At 40.4% G+C, this 14,763-nt stretch overlaps 1 protein-coding gene and 1 long non-coding RNA gene across 6 annotated transcripts in view; one reads left to right on the plus strand and one right to left on the minus strand.

The window, feature by feature from the left end:
- Positions 1-14,763, minus strand: part of GABRB3 (gamma-aminobutyric acid type A receptor subunit beta3) — a 262,321-nt gene that overhangs the window by 60,719 nt on the left and 186,839 nt on the right. The gene's annotated exons all lie outside the window — the stretch shown is intronic.
- The window catches only part of LOC120372960, a 57,634-nt gene that overhangs the window by 10,684 nt on the left and 32,187 nt on the right, over positions 1-14,763 (plus strand). Inside the window, exons 2-3 of one of the 4 annotated variants that reach the window (XR_005585294.1) lie at positions 11,197-11,297; positions 13,797-13,951. The exons of 1 other annotated variant lie outside the window; for it this stretch is intronic. This is a non-coding gene — a long non-coding RNA (uncharacterized LOC120372960). The remainder of the gene's footprint in view (positions 1-11,196; positions 11,298-13,796; positions 13,952-14,763) is intronic. 2 more of the 4 variants (XR_005585293.1, XR_005585292.1) reach the window with 2 other exon arrangements.

The raw sequence follows: 14,763 nt of genomic DNA on the forward strand, positions 1-14,763 counted from the left end.
CACAATCTGCTGCAGTGTCAGTGTTAGCCAAGAAACACCCCACATGCCATAAGGACAGCTTGTATGTGTATTTAATAGATTATTATATATTGACTGTATGACCTTAGTGCCTAGGATCTCTAGTCATGGATCAGGACCCCATTGTGCTAGGTGCTGTACAAACTTATTTGCAACATATCATAAGTATGACCATAAATATGGAATAAACACATTTTCTACATCAGATGAATATCTCTCTCCTGCACTCTTTCTACCAATCTAATCCTATTGGCACTATTTCTAAAATCTTTATCCTGTCAAGCAAGTTTCCCATGGTTGCTATTTTTTAAAACAGAAAGCACTTATGTCTAAAATGGTTTATTTTCCCCTGTTACAGCTAGCTCATCATAATCTGTTTTAGATTTTTTTAAATTGTAAAAAATGATTTCAGAACATTTTTAGAGTCTTAGAAAACGTATTAGTATTCACACTTTCTTCTACAGCTGGGTTGCTTTTACTACTATCATCAATAGTATCTAAAGCAAAACAGTTTTCCTAGAGGAGGATATGAACAACAGTATCAAATTGTTAAAACAGCTTTTTCTAACTTTGTGGCATTAATAAGATATGTGGCGGTGCTGTACAACATTTTATTGTTATGAGATTGGGTTGACCTCACAATACCTGTGGCTTCACTACTCATGAGTGAGTTATGTAGGTCACCTGAAACTAATGCCAATAAAAAATCTTCCTTCTCTCTTTACACCTAACACAAATAACAAAACACAGTAGTATAAAAAGGATAGAAAATCAGTGACAGTAATTACTTGTTTTATCCTTCCTGGCTCTTCATATAAGAGTAGGGATGATATAACCAACTGTGAATCACTGAAAATAAAAATTAAGAGTTAGGTATTATTATTATTATTACTGCCACCCTTCAGTTATATTTTGTGTATGTAGAGTGTGATCCAAATCCTTTTGCAGTCAATGGGAATTTTTCCATAATGTTTTGATTAGGATTAATCTGTGTTTTGCTGTTTTGAGTATGCATACGTTTGTGTATGTGTGTGTGTGTGTATGTAGGTACATGTATGTGAATACATGTTATTTTAAAGAATATGTTAATATGAATAAAACATTTTAAAAAGACAATTCCTTCTGAAGCTGATATTGAAAACTATATCAAGATAAGTCTATTTGTACAAAAATATTAACATTTATTTGGCCATTTAAAAGTAATTAATAAACCACCTGTTTCAATTCAATAATCTGAATATTGTGAGTTAAAGCAATTAAAATATAGAACTGATAAATACAGTATCCCTTCGATGAATGAAATCAACAGAATTTATTAGGTTTTTTTACTATTACTGTTTATAAGTATCAGAGGGGTAGCCGTGTTAGTCTGGATCTGTAAAAGCAGCAAAGAATCCTGTGGCACCTTATAGACTAACAGACGTTTTGGAGCATGAGCTTTCGTGGGTGAATACCTACTTCGTTGGATGCAAGTAGTGGAAATTTCCAGGGGCAGGTATATATATGCAAGCAAGAAGCAAGCTAGGGATAACGAGGTTAGTTCAATCAGGGAGGATGAGGCCCTGTTCTATCAGTTGAGGTGTGAAAACCAAGGGAGGAGAAACTGGTTTTGTAGTTGGCAAGCCATTCACAATCTTTGTTTAATCAGGATAATTATTCCTATCTTGCTTCTTGCTTGCATATATATACCTGCCCCTGGAAATTTCCACTACTTGCATCCGACGAAGTGGGTATTCACCCACGAAAGCTCATGCTCCAAAACGTCTGTTAGTCTATAAGGTGCCACAGGATTCTTTGCTGCTTTTACAGGATTAAACAAAGACTGTGAATAGCTTGCCAACTACAAAACCAGTTTCTCCTCCTTTGGTTTTCACACCTCAACTGCTAGAACAGGGCCTCATCCTCCCTGATTGAACTAATCTTGTTATCCCTAGCTTGCTTTTTGCTTGCATATATATACCTGCCCCTGGAAATTTCCACTACTTGCATCCGATGAAGTGAGTATTCACCCACGAAAGCTCATGCTCCAAAAAGTCTGTTAGTCTATAAGGTGCCACAGGATTCTTTGCTGTTTATAAGTAACATATGTGTCTTCTTAGTGTTGAAACTGTCTTTTGAGATCTCTCAAACTGACCCCGAGTGACTTGCTCACGACTTTGCAGTATAGTACCTCACATCTATCAAGAGAAAAACATTTTGGCTCTATTGGACTTGAACACAAGATGACTAATGGACTAAATATCTTCACAACTTTAAGTAACAAGTTTAGGGTACCATTTCTACATTTTCTGTTAATATGGATTATTAACGGTCTAATCTGAATTTACTTCCCTTCCCCATCTTTTTTCCACTTTTCTTAACATGACAAAGTAAACAACAGTGGACCTGATCCACTGCCCATTGAAGTCAATCAAAAGACATTCCATCGTCTTCAATTGGCATTGAAAAGGCCCGTATAACACTGACTTTTGACAGCTATAGTGTGCTGTGAAAGTTTACCCATAGAGTCTTCCAATGAAATTCAGTTCTGACCCACAGCACCCTTAATAAAGTACTCCAATTCTGGGCCTCTCCTTAGTACAATTATGCCGTCATTTTGTAATATGACAGAAATATCTATTTGCATACTACAAACACTGTACAATGTTTCTATATTGTAAATGCCTATGTAATTTATGAAAATCTCCTTCAAAGCCATTGATTCTATCTCTGAACATTAGAGAACCAAATGTAAAAAATCCAACAACCCCAAAACTTCCACTGAAGGGACTACCATTTACTATACAAATAAAATGTGCTGTTTATAAACTCATAGACAGAAGGAAATATCATGATCATCTAGTCTGGCCTCCCGCACATTGCAGGCCACAGAACTTCACTCACGCCCTACTGTAACAACCTCGTATTTTGATTTAAAGACTTCAAGTTACAGAAAATCTATCACATAGTGTAGTTCAAACCAGCAACTGAACAGTGCCCCATGCTGCAGAGGAAAGTGGGGGAAAAAACTCTACGGTCTCTGCCAATCTTACACAGGAAAAATTCCTTCCCAACCCCAAATATGGTGATCAGTTAGACCCTGACATATGGGAAGACCCACGAGCCGGATACCTGGGAAAGAATTGTCTGTAGTAACTCAGAGCCCTCTCCATCAGAGACCTGTCCCGTCCTTGGCCATGGGAGATATTTACTAATAGCAGTCACTACATAAACTCCATAAAATTATCAAGCAGTTAGGTTCCCTCCCCCACTTTCAATTCTTGTATTAATTCCTGTCTTCTCAGATTTTTCCATGTGGAATTGTATCAAATGTTTTACAGAAATCCAGGTATATTAGATCTACTGCATTTTCTTTGTCTAGAAAATCAGCTATCTTTGCAAAGAGATCAGGTTGGCCTGGCATGATCTACCTTTTGTAAAACCATGTGGTATTTTATCCCAATTACCCTTTACCTCTATTATTTTAACTACTCTGTCTTTCAAAATTTGCATACAGTTGAGATCAAACTAATAGGCATGTAGTTTCCCAGATCACTGTTTTTCCTTTCTTAGATATAGGTATTTGGAGTTCTCCAGTCATAGGGTATGACTCTCAAGTTTACGGATCCATAAATAATCCCTGCAATTGGGCTTGCAATTTTATGAGTTACTTCCTTTAATATTCCTGGATAGCAATTATCTAGGCCATCCGATTTCATCCCTTTAAACTGTTTGAGTTTGGCTTTTTCCTTGAATGCAGTAATTTCTATGTTCAAATCCTTGTTCCCACTAGCCACCCTCCCACTGCCCTCAAACTTCTCATTATCTTTATTAAAAACTGAGGCAAAGTATTTGTTAAGGTGTTGGTCTATACCTAGATTATCATTAATCTCCACCCCATCCTCAGTGCTTAGTGGTTCCACTTTGTTTTCTTTTATTTATATGGCTAAAGAGCCTTGTTACTATTGGTTTTAATTTCCTTTACAAGACCCAACTCTGCTTGGCCTTTAACAGTTCTCACTTTTCCCTGCACTTTCTGACCTCCAAGAGGTAGCTTTCCTTGATGATCCATCCCTTCTTCTATTCCTTGTAGGGTTTTCGCTTTCTCTTAACAACCTGGTTGAGATGCTTGTTCATCCAGTTTGGTCAGCAGCCCTTCCTTATGAGTTCCCCCCCCCTTCCTTGGGATGCAGGCATTAGATAATTTCCACAACTTTGAGTTAAAGTAATTCCAAGCATCCTCCACACATTCAGATCCTTGAGTTCTTCAGTCCTGTGCACTCCCCTAATTCCCTTAATTTTTTTGAAGTTTGCCCTTTCGAAATCAAATACCTTAGTTGCAGATCTATTTTTATCCTTCCATTTAGTGTAAAAATGAATAAACTCATGATCAAACCAAGGTTGTCCTCTGCAACCAGTTCTTCTATGAGGTCCTGGTTACTTACAATAATAAATCTAAAATGGCATCACTTCTGCTTGGTTCAGTGACTATTTGGTGAAGAAATCTGTCAGCTATCACATCCTGGAATATCTGGCCCCTACCATTATTAGAAGCACTTGTCCTCCAATCTATATCTGGGAAATTTAAGTCTCCCATAATCACACAATTCCTAGTAGTATTTATTTTATTACAAATATTAAAGAGGTCTCTAAACCTATCCAAATTGGATCCTGGAAGACTATAGCAGAACCCAGCACTATCCCAGTGGAGCCTCAGTTACCTTTCTTCCCCAAAGTGATTTTGACCCAAACATATTCAGTTTTATCCATTCCATCACTTCTAATTTCTTTACAGTCTACCTTGTTATTAACATACAATGCTACTCCACCATCTTTACATTTATTTCTGTATTTTCTTGGACAGCACATACCTTCAATACCTGTACTCCAGTCATGACTACTATTCCATCATTTTTCCATTATCCCTGTAATATCTGGTTTCACTTCCTGCACCAGTAGTTCTAGTTCTAGTTTTGTTATCCAGGCTTCTTGCATTGGTGTATAGAAATTTTAATTGTTTCCGATTGGCTTTGCCCAGATACCTCGCCTGACTAGGTATAGTCATTCTACTGCCAGTATTGTCTACCTGACTGTTAGTGTCATTGGTATTGGCACTTTCTTTCCTCTTGTTGTCCCTTCTCCTACCCTCTGTTTTTCCATTCTCCAATGCTGTATCCTACATGATTTCCTCCCCACTCAATATTAGAATCAGGCATAGAGATTGCATGAGCATCTCCCAACCATCTCCCCCAAATTCCTAGTTTAAAGCTCTTTTAATCATTTGTGCCAACTTCCATCCCAGAAGTCTATTTCTTTCCCTCTCTACTCAGACAAAGTCTATCCCATAAAAACAGTCCTTTGTCTGTGAATTCCTCCCAGTGGCTGAACATCCCTAAGCCAGGGCTGCCCACGAAGGGGGTGGGGGGGGAGCAGGGACAAGTGGGGAATTTGTCCCAGGCCCTGGGCCCCGCAGGGGCCCCCATGAGAATGTTGGAGGCTCCCGCCCAGCCTCGCTCCTGCCTCCGCCTTCACCCATCCCCTGGCGCCTCAGCACGCAGTGTCCAGGAGCGGCCCTGGACAGAGCTAAAGCGGCTCGGAGCTGCGTGGTAAGGGGGCGGGGCTGTGAGCTCAGGTCCTGCCGGAGCCAGGCTGCTGCAGTGCTGACCAGGGCCGCTCCTGGACGCGGCACGTTGAGGCTCCAGTTGAGGGGGGAGGCAGGGGTAAGCGGCATGGTATGGGGATGGGGGGGTTGGATAAGGGGCAGGGAGTCCTGGGGACAGTCAGGGCACAGGGAGGGGGCAGACGTTCGGGGGGAAGGGCGGTCAGGTTGGATCGTGGGCCTTCTGGGGGTCTGTCAGGACTCGACGGGGGGGTGGATAGGGGTTGGGGCAGTCAGGGGACAGGGAGAGTTCGTGGGGGGTGGGGTCCCGGGGTGGTGGTTGGGGGTCTCAAGGCGGTGGTCAGGGGACAAGGAGCAGGATGGGTCAGGGATTCTGAGGGGGGCAGTTGGGGGCCAAGAAGTGGGTGGGGGCCTGATAGGGGGCAGGGCCAGGCTGTTCGGGGAGGCACAGCCTTCCCTACCCTAAAGCTCATTCAGCAGTTTGAGGTTTGCAGACAGCTATTTAACACAACGAGCCAAGCTGTTATCTTTTCCATTAGGGCTACCATCCCTTTCAGTTCTTAAATGCCAAATTATAGTCTACATTTAATTTCAGTGCCATAGGGAGATTCATTTCAGGGGAGGGTAGCTTCATTTAAAACTAGCCACTTTAGATTAACAGAGATAGAGCCAAGAGAGCCATGGGGGAGGGATCACATGAGAAGAGCAATATCCTACACCACCTACCTCCTTCCCAACCCAAGGCTCCAGAGGGGTTAATTCAGTGGTTCTCAAACGTTTGTCTTGGTGACCCCTTTCACATAGCAAACCTCTGAGTGCGACCCCCCCTTATAAATTAAAAACACTTTTTAAAATATTTAACACTATTATAAATGTTGGAGGCAAAGCAGGGTTTGAGGTGGAGGCTGACAGCTCGCAACACTCAGTAATAACCTCGTGACCCCGAGGGATCCCGACCCCCAGTTTGAGAACCCCTGGGTTAATTTAATTTTAGCACCTTGTGTCCATTCACATGCATGTGCTATTTTGAGCATTTCAGTTTTCACAACATAGGGTCATCCCAGATTCTGGAACAAGCTCAAATGCTCAGTTCGTGGAATATGTACATAAGCTATACTAAAGACAAACCCACAGTAACCGTCTCCAGTTTGTGAGGGACCCCATGGAGCCAGTCTCTAGGAAACAGATAAATTCATGGAGGTTAAGTCCATTAATGGCTATTAGCCAGGATAGGCAAGGAATGGTGTCCCTAGCCTCTGTTTGTCAGAGAGTGGAGATGGATGGCAGGAGAGAGAGATCACTTGATCATTACCTGTTAGGTTCACTCCCTCTGGGGCATCTGCCATTGGCCACTGTTGGTAGACAGGATACTGGGCTGGATGGACCTTTTGTCTGACCCAGTGTGGCCATTCTTATGTTCTAACCTAAATGAACTCAAAGTTATAGAGACAGATATGAATCAAGGAAGCCAGCAGGGTATCAGAAACCTGGAAAAATCTCTAACTGAATGGGCTCAGGTGTTTGGTCACAAGCTGAGGAGGTTCAAAAGTTTTGTATTTTTTAAGCAGAATTTTTCTATTGTTTCTTTAAACAATCAAACACAGCAAGCAGCAAATATCTGGCCACACACTTCTGAAACCCCAAACCATGTTCAGGTTTTGGCAGACTAATTTCAGTTTTTCAATTAAAAGAACCACAACAAATTTTGAAGGAAAGCAGACATTGTCCATGATTTTTTCTGCTTTTTAAAAACCTCTAGTTTTCGATCCAAAAAAAAGTTTTGACGGAAAATATTTGTCCAATCCTTTTAATGAGCTTCAGTGCCTTTTAGCACTAGCTGATGCTGAGAACCAGTGATACCTTGTAAAGGTGACTTGAAAATAAGTTTTCTCAAAACTGGGTTTGTGCCGAGATGCGGAAGGTTTTTAAATGTTTATTTTTTCCAGGGCGGCTGGGGGGTGGGGGGAAAGGAGGGCAAGTGGGGCAATTTGTCCCGGGCTCTGCAGGGGACCCCACGAGAATTTAGTATTCTATAGTATTGCAACTTTTTTATGAAAGGGGCCCCTGAAATTGCTTTGCCCCAGCCCCCCTGAAACTTCTGGGCGGCCCTGCCCTAAGCCCTCCACTGTCTGAGCCGTCTATTGATCATTATAATCTTGTTTTGCCTTTGCGTTTCTCTTCTTGGAACAGGTAGAATCCCACTGAAGACCATCCACACCTCCATTTCTTTAAGCATCTTCTCTAGCCAGGGATAATCTTTCCTGAGGTGTCCAAGCAAGAAGCTAGCTGTATCATTTGTTTCCATATGAAGGACCATCAGTTGATTATTTCCTGTGCCTATTAGGATCCTCTTGAGCATCAGCTCCACATCCTGTATCTGAGCTCCTGGCAGATGGCACACTCTTCTGTTCTCTGGATCAGTTCTGGTGAAATGGCCTGTCTGTTCTTCTTAATAGGCAGTCCCCAATCATGTATACCTGCTTCTTCCGGGTGTTGGTGTGATTCTCTAGCCTTCCCCTTTCTGTTCTTTCTGGCTTCAAGTATTTTTGCCTTCTTTTCTCACATGGAATCTTCTGCAAATCATCTCCTATCCTCCTTAGGCTCTGAATTCTGGCTACCTGAATTGTCTCTTCCCTTTTTCTTATAGGATTAGTCACTCTTCTCTTCTTCCTTGCTCTCCCATCTTCTATTACTGCCTACCTCTCCCCTTCATTTTCCAACTCAGCAAGCCTGTTTCTCAGTTCTATTTCTCTTTCACTAGCTGGTCTTTTCATCTGCCTTGTTCTCAAAGTCACATGCTTCCACTAGCTACTTTCTTCATCCAGAAGTCTACCCTCACTGTTTGCTGGTCCAGCATTCATCTGCAAATCTCGAGGTTTCTCTCAAGACTCCTTTCTCCTTCTTTACATCTGTTTGAATCTCCTTCAAAACTCAACTGCAATTTCTAGCTGCATCCTCACACCTCAGATCTTCTCTTCCTATCAGGTGGCTCTTCATACAAACAAAGCACCTTTTCGATACCCTGTCCAGAATAATGTACATCCCACAGCTTCCACATCTAGTCACCTTCGTTGCCTCTTCCATTCCTCAGGTCACTACAACTGCTGCCTCTGAGGCTGTCATGGCCTTCCCTCCTAAGTTACTTTCAAAAAGGGTGGCAGGGGAGGAGAAAAGAAAAACAAAACAAAAACACCGCAGACACCCTGCAACACCAATTTTATCTTTGGCATTTTAACCTCCACCACAAAATTCCATAAGTAAAAATGCATCCAATCTCATCTCTGATTGCATCACTTCTCAATTTCCACATATGCAGTAACTGCCAATTGTAGCCTTTGAAAAGTTTAGAGTGCAAATTGCACCAGTCACTAACAGCAGGCTTTTTGTGCAGGTAGCTACATAAGATTATTAATGATGAGATTGATGGGCACACACAGAAACAATAGACAGATACAAGCAAGCAAATATAATTGCAATCATACAAAAATATAATAAAGTAAGATAAATATTACAAAACAACCCCCTACACAGTGAATACTCATAACCTTATGGAGACCCTTAGAAGTAAAGATGGGAAGAAAAGCAAATGGAGAACACTGTAAGTGGGCTTCACAGTACTAAGGCCACTACTATGCTATCATCCCTGATGTACCAACTAAAGGTTGGATTTATATCTTCTCTTATACCTCCTTTCCCTGAACACCAACACATGTCCAGCGACCACATTTAGATTGTTTTCTGGCCTTCCGTTTATGTATGGCTGTCTGGGAAACTATAATTGGGGTTTCAATTATTGACACAAGCCAAGTGCATCGATACCTTTCCCAATGTTACTGGTACATCAATGTGGTTAATCTCATGAGTATACATATTAAAAATCCCCCCACAGTCTATACATCTGCGATGTACTTGTTTATCATACGCTACATATTTCAAAATCTCCTATAAGCCTTATAACACTAGGTCAAGTACTTATGCTACCTGCAAGGCCTTGCTAGGCCTCATACTAACCACTGTATCTTACTAGGCCTTAATTAAGCTTAGTGCAAAACCTATTTTATTTACTTATTATATTTGTGTCCCTCTGTTTGCATTATAGTATATCTTAAGCAGCTTAAACTTATTCGAACATATAGACTACTGTTATTCTCAGGTATAGGTCAGAGTCCAAAAGTCAACACATTAAAAGCTCAAAGCGTACACAAACCTTACCACCCCGTAGTATCTTCAATAGCAGTTATTTCTCCATATTTACACAAAAAAATGCTTTTTTTGGTTTTTCTGTAGCACTCATTACCTAAGATCCGAGCACCTCATATACTAGTGACATTAGGTCACAGATAGGGAAGTATATTTTACAGATGGGAAAATGAGGCAGAGAGATTTCCTTATGCTAGGTCACACAGGAACTCTGCGGCAAAGCTGGAAATAGAATCCAAGTCTCTGTTGTCTTAGTCTAGTTCTTTAAACATCAGAGCATCCCTCTATAGCAAATATTATTCTCTGAGTAAATAATACACTGGTGATGGCTAGCACAGTACCTGCTGTTCATGTGTATTTCTTGGTGCAAAATTTCTGTTCACCACCTTTCCACTTACTTGGGTCTGTGTTACACTGTAGTTAACATATTAAATAGAAGTGAAATAAATGGAAGGTATATACAAACAGAACACTTCACTCCCGTCAGTCTATTTTATAATCAACATTCACAAGAGTTGAGTAAGGAATATTTGCTTGTCTTGGGCTTAGAAAGGACCACATAATTTACTGTTCTGCTGTAATTAGTTGTTCCTCTGACAGGAAAGTGATCTTCAGAGGATAAAGTATCCATCCATCAGTCAAGTTAGTTGACTAGATAGACAACTAATCTGTTCTGGTATCTTTGTTCCTCTGAAAAAAACTTATCAAAATATATTTCAGTGTAGAAACTGAAAAAGTAAAAAAGATGGAGCTACCTGAACTAAGGGACAGAAATAACATATATTTGTGGCAGTTATGTTTTCTAGAAACACTCAGTTCAGACTTTCTCCTTGAGTCTGGTGGACATCTGCATTCACAGATCTTTTATGGACCTCACTATCACACTTCAGATCAGCCTGTAGTAATACCATTGCTATGTCTCTTAAAAATCCTGTGGCACCTTATAGACTAACAGACGTTTTGCAGCATGAGCTTTCGTGGGTGAATACCCACTTCTTCGGATGCAAGTGGTGGAAATTTCCTGGGGCAGGTATATATAAGCAAGCAAGAAGCAAGCTAGAGATAACGAGGTCAGATCAATCAGGGAGGATGAGGCCCTGTTCTAGCAGTTGAAGTGTGAAAACCAAGGGAGGAGAAACTGGTTCTGTAATTGGCAAGCCATTCACATTTGACCTCGTTATCTCTAGCTTGCTTCTTGCTTGCTTATATATACCTGCCCCAGGAAATTTCCACCACTTGCATCCGAAGAAGTGGGTATTCACCCACGAAAGCTCATGCTGCAAAACGTCTGTTAGTCTATAAGGTGCCACAGGATTCTTTGCTGCTTTTACAGAACCAGACTAACACGGCTACCCCTCTGATACTATGTCTCTTAAAAGTCTATTATAGGAGTAAAAGAAAAAGAGAAGAAAAAGCATTTCTATAGTCTCAAAAACACTGGACTGGAACAGCCAAGTAAGTCAGAAGAATCTTATGAGAGGTAGGCAAAAGCATAGGGCAAATATTTTGATATCAAACAAATACAATTCCCTTGTGTATTTCCCCCAGTTCCTATTCTATTTTGTTCAGTCATAGAAATAAGCCACTGCTCAGTCAGGACTAAAAACAGTTTTTCCTAAATGAGTCGAAGTAGAGTAAATGAGAAAAGGATACAAGAAAATGATTCACATATGGGGTTCCACTTCAATTCACTTCTGGTTCATTTGCAACTTCTGCCCCCATAAATCCAAGCAGTCAGACAGAGCAGTCTGAGACACATATAAGCCTGTTATCTTCAACTGTGAGATCTGAAAGCATCTCAGGACAAGTGCACGTTGGTAATATAGACACAGATGGTAAAATCCTCACCTTGCTGAAGTCAATGGGAGTATTGTCATTAACTTCAATGGCACCAGGATTTCATACTTGAAGAGGTAGAAAAATCTGTCTAATATTTCTGTAGCAGATAGAAATTTACCACTAAACATTACCGCCTGCAAATGATGTTTCTGCACCATAATGGAATGACCCTTGCTGATGATATACTATTCTTTATAGTTAGATGGTGTCTAGTGTTCATGCAACAGTGCTTTTTGGTCTCAATTGGTCCATTGTTCTACTAGGAGTCAGAGCAACCGAATGATCATTTAGTTATATCAACAGTAGATTTGAAATCTCTTTACATGACCAAATGAATAATCTTATGGAAGGAATGCATTTAACTATTCATGCATGTGCATATCTCCATCGTACAGCAGTACTTATATCCTATTCATGTCAACCAATGTGTGAGAAAGTAATCTGTGAAGGCTCACAAATTGGGGCAGGAGAGGATGGAAGGAATAGAGACTATTCTTTCACAAAATTCTATATAAAATTACTTATCGTAGTTTAATTGGTGAGTGAAAATTTATTGTATCTCTCAAATATCGTAGATTTTATACAGTTATTTGGATTTGATATAGAGAAACTATTCAAACATGCTACTCATGAAATAGAGTATGGAGAAGTGGTAGAGATAGTTAAGGTTGCATATACATTTCTGTATAAAGCTGAATTTTGCCCTCTTTCTAAAATCTACACAGAAAAGTCAGATAAGCCTGAAAACTGGTAATGAGGGGCTGAGGTACAATTCTACATGACTATGAAGACAGACTACAGTAGAGCCTAGTTGTACCCACGCCATGTGCTTTTTTCAGGAAGCATATTTCTGTAGTTTAAATGGAAGGCTTCAAGCAAGCTGAAGACTAAATGAGACGTCAATGATCATAGTCCATTCATAAATACTCTCAAGAAAAAAAACAAACACAAACCTGGAGGCAGAAGCTCTTATTTTTGTATGCACAAACCAAGCAAAATGCTATCATTAATATTTGTGGTCTTGTACCCAGCAGGAACATAAAATATAATTTATACAACTAAACAGCAACTATAACAATCTTAGTAAGAGTACAAAATGCATCTGATCAGAAATTGAGTTGTGTCCAGATGTGATTAGAAAACCATCCATGTTAGTAAAAGTCTTGTTAATTTAAATCATTTAGTTAACAAGGGCTAAATTAAAGCTTCCTCATACCCCTCTCTCTCTCTCTCTCTCTCAACATTAAAAATGGAATACAACGGGTATAAAGTACTAATAATACATTCCTAGTTCCCAGAAAAGAATATGATCCTAAGTGGCCTTTTCTCCAATTCAATGGAAGATCCTCTATCCCAAGTGCATGGAAATGGGGTTGTGTAGTTAAGGAGGGGAAACAGCTGAAAAAATAGTTACTCTTTGGTATCCTCCCTTTTAAACATGGGGATGGTAGACATATATCTCCACAAGTGGCTTAGTCCTACTGTAGACTCCATTAATTCCTGCTCTACACCTGCCTCCCCTTGTAGGTGAGAAGGGGAAGTCAATGGCCGCCTAACAACTGTACTCCCAGGGGAAAGAGATGGCAATCCACAAAGGGCCTGGCTCACTGCAGGGCTCTTGAATCATTTCCCTGAAGTATCCACAACCTGTGAAGGCCGTTCCTCTGCCTACCTCCATGGAACCCAAACACTCTCATTCCCAACAGAAACACTGAAATGGGTTAAATTTGAAACTCAAATAGATTCTCCTACAAAGAAAACACACCAGCTGCATCAGCAACAGAAATGCTACTTGATTGTGTTCTTTTCCAACATTGCACAAAGGCTTAAGATGTCTGCTGCCATCACATCAGCTGTAAGGTAGATTGTCAAAATGGAAATTTCATTCTATACAAAGTCACAACAAATACCAAAGATGAACCTTGCAGAAATTCCTGAGATTACTTTCCCACATTAGTGAACGTTACCAGAGCAGGATAGAGCACAAAATTCAGAAGTATTGTACAATATCAAGGGATAAAATGTCCTCCTACATATACAATACCATAATTTACGTTTCATAGTACAAGTGAGTACAGTTTATTGATTTTGTTTAAAATCATCTGCCATACCCTAACCTTCTCTTTAATACCATTGCCAGCAAAACCAAATCATGGAGAAAATAAGACATCTGAACTGTTGCATTGAACACTATCTTTGGCTGAAATCTCTGGGTGGAAGGTCATTTGAACCCTCTCTGCCTGGTATGTAAAATTGTTGTTGAAAGAAAGCACAAAATGGAATCAAAGAAATGGGGTGAGCTGAGTTTCCATGGACTAAATTAGTTGTTTATTATGTTATTTTGAGGAGGTTACAAAGTAGTTATAGCAACAGACCAGAATATTCTGGAGATAAGAGAAGGTGTCCTTCTAACATATGGACCACTGGGAATTTGTTTTCATTAAACATTGACAGGAAACAGTTTCTGCCCCCAACTGAATATTTCTGTTTTGTACATAGTTGGACAATTTATTCAATTTTGGGCATCCACTGGGTCCCACACCAGTGAGCTTTCTTCTTCCTGAATCAGAAAAAATATCCTAGCCAGACCAAATAAGAAAAGGGAAACAGATGGCATCACTATTTCCATGGTTGTGCCCTGAGCAAGTGAAATGTGAGCCTATAATTTCTTCTATCCTATCCCCCCTCTTTGCTGATACCTCTTTTGTAACACTCTTTTTGCCTTAAATTCGTTTATTGTCCACCTTAACCTGCCATGTTAAATATAAACCTGCAAACATTTGCTTGTGACCAGTTTAGCAAGGAAAAGTCGAATCCCAGACAGCCAGAGCTTGCAAAAAACCAAGGACACAACAAACCCAACCTTTCTCTCATACAATCCAATCAAACGTTTGTCAGAGTCAGAGCGGGGAGGCCAGGTCCAGGAGAGGGTAAATGGTGTCTTGTGCAATGTGCAGTGCTTGGGTCTTTCAGCAATTGAACTGGAAGTACTAACACCGAAAGCTCCATTGCCCTATCGTCTGCTATTCTTTTCTTACCCCCCTTAGTGTACATTGATCTTGTTTCATCTTTACCAGGGCACAGAATCAACAATTAATAATCAAACC

Source organism: Mauremys reevesii, linkage group 1, assembly GCF_016161935.1.
Source record: "Mauremys reevesii isolate NIE-2019 linkage group 1, ASM1616193v1, whole genome shotgun sequence".
Classification (NCBI taxonomy): domain Eukaryota; kingdom Metazoa; phylum Chordata; order Testudines; family Geoemydidae; genus Mauremys; species Mauremys reevesii.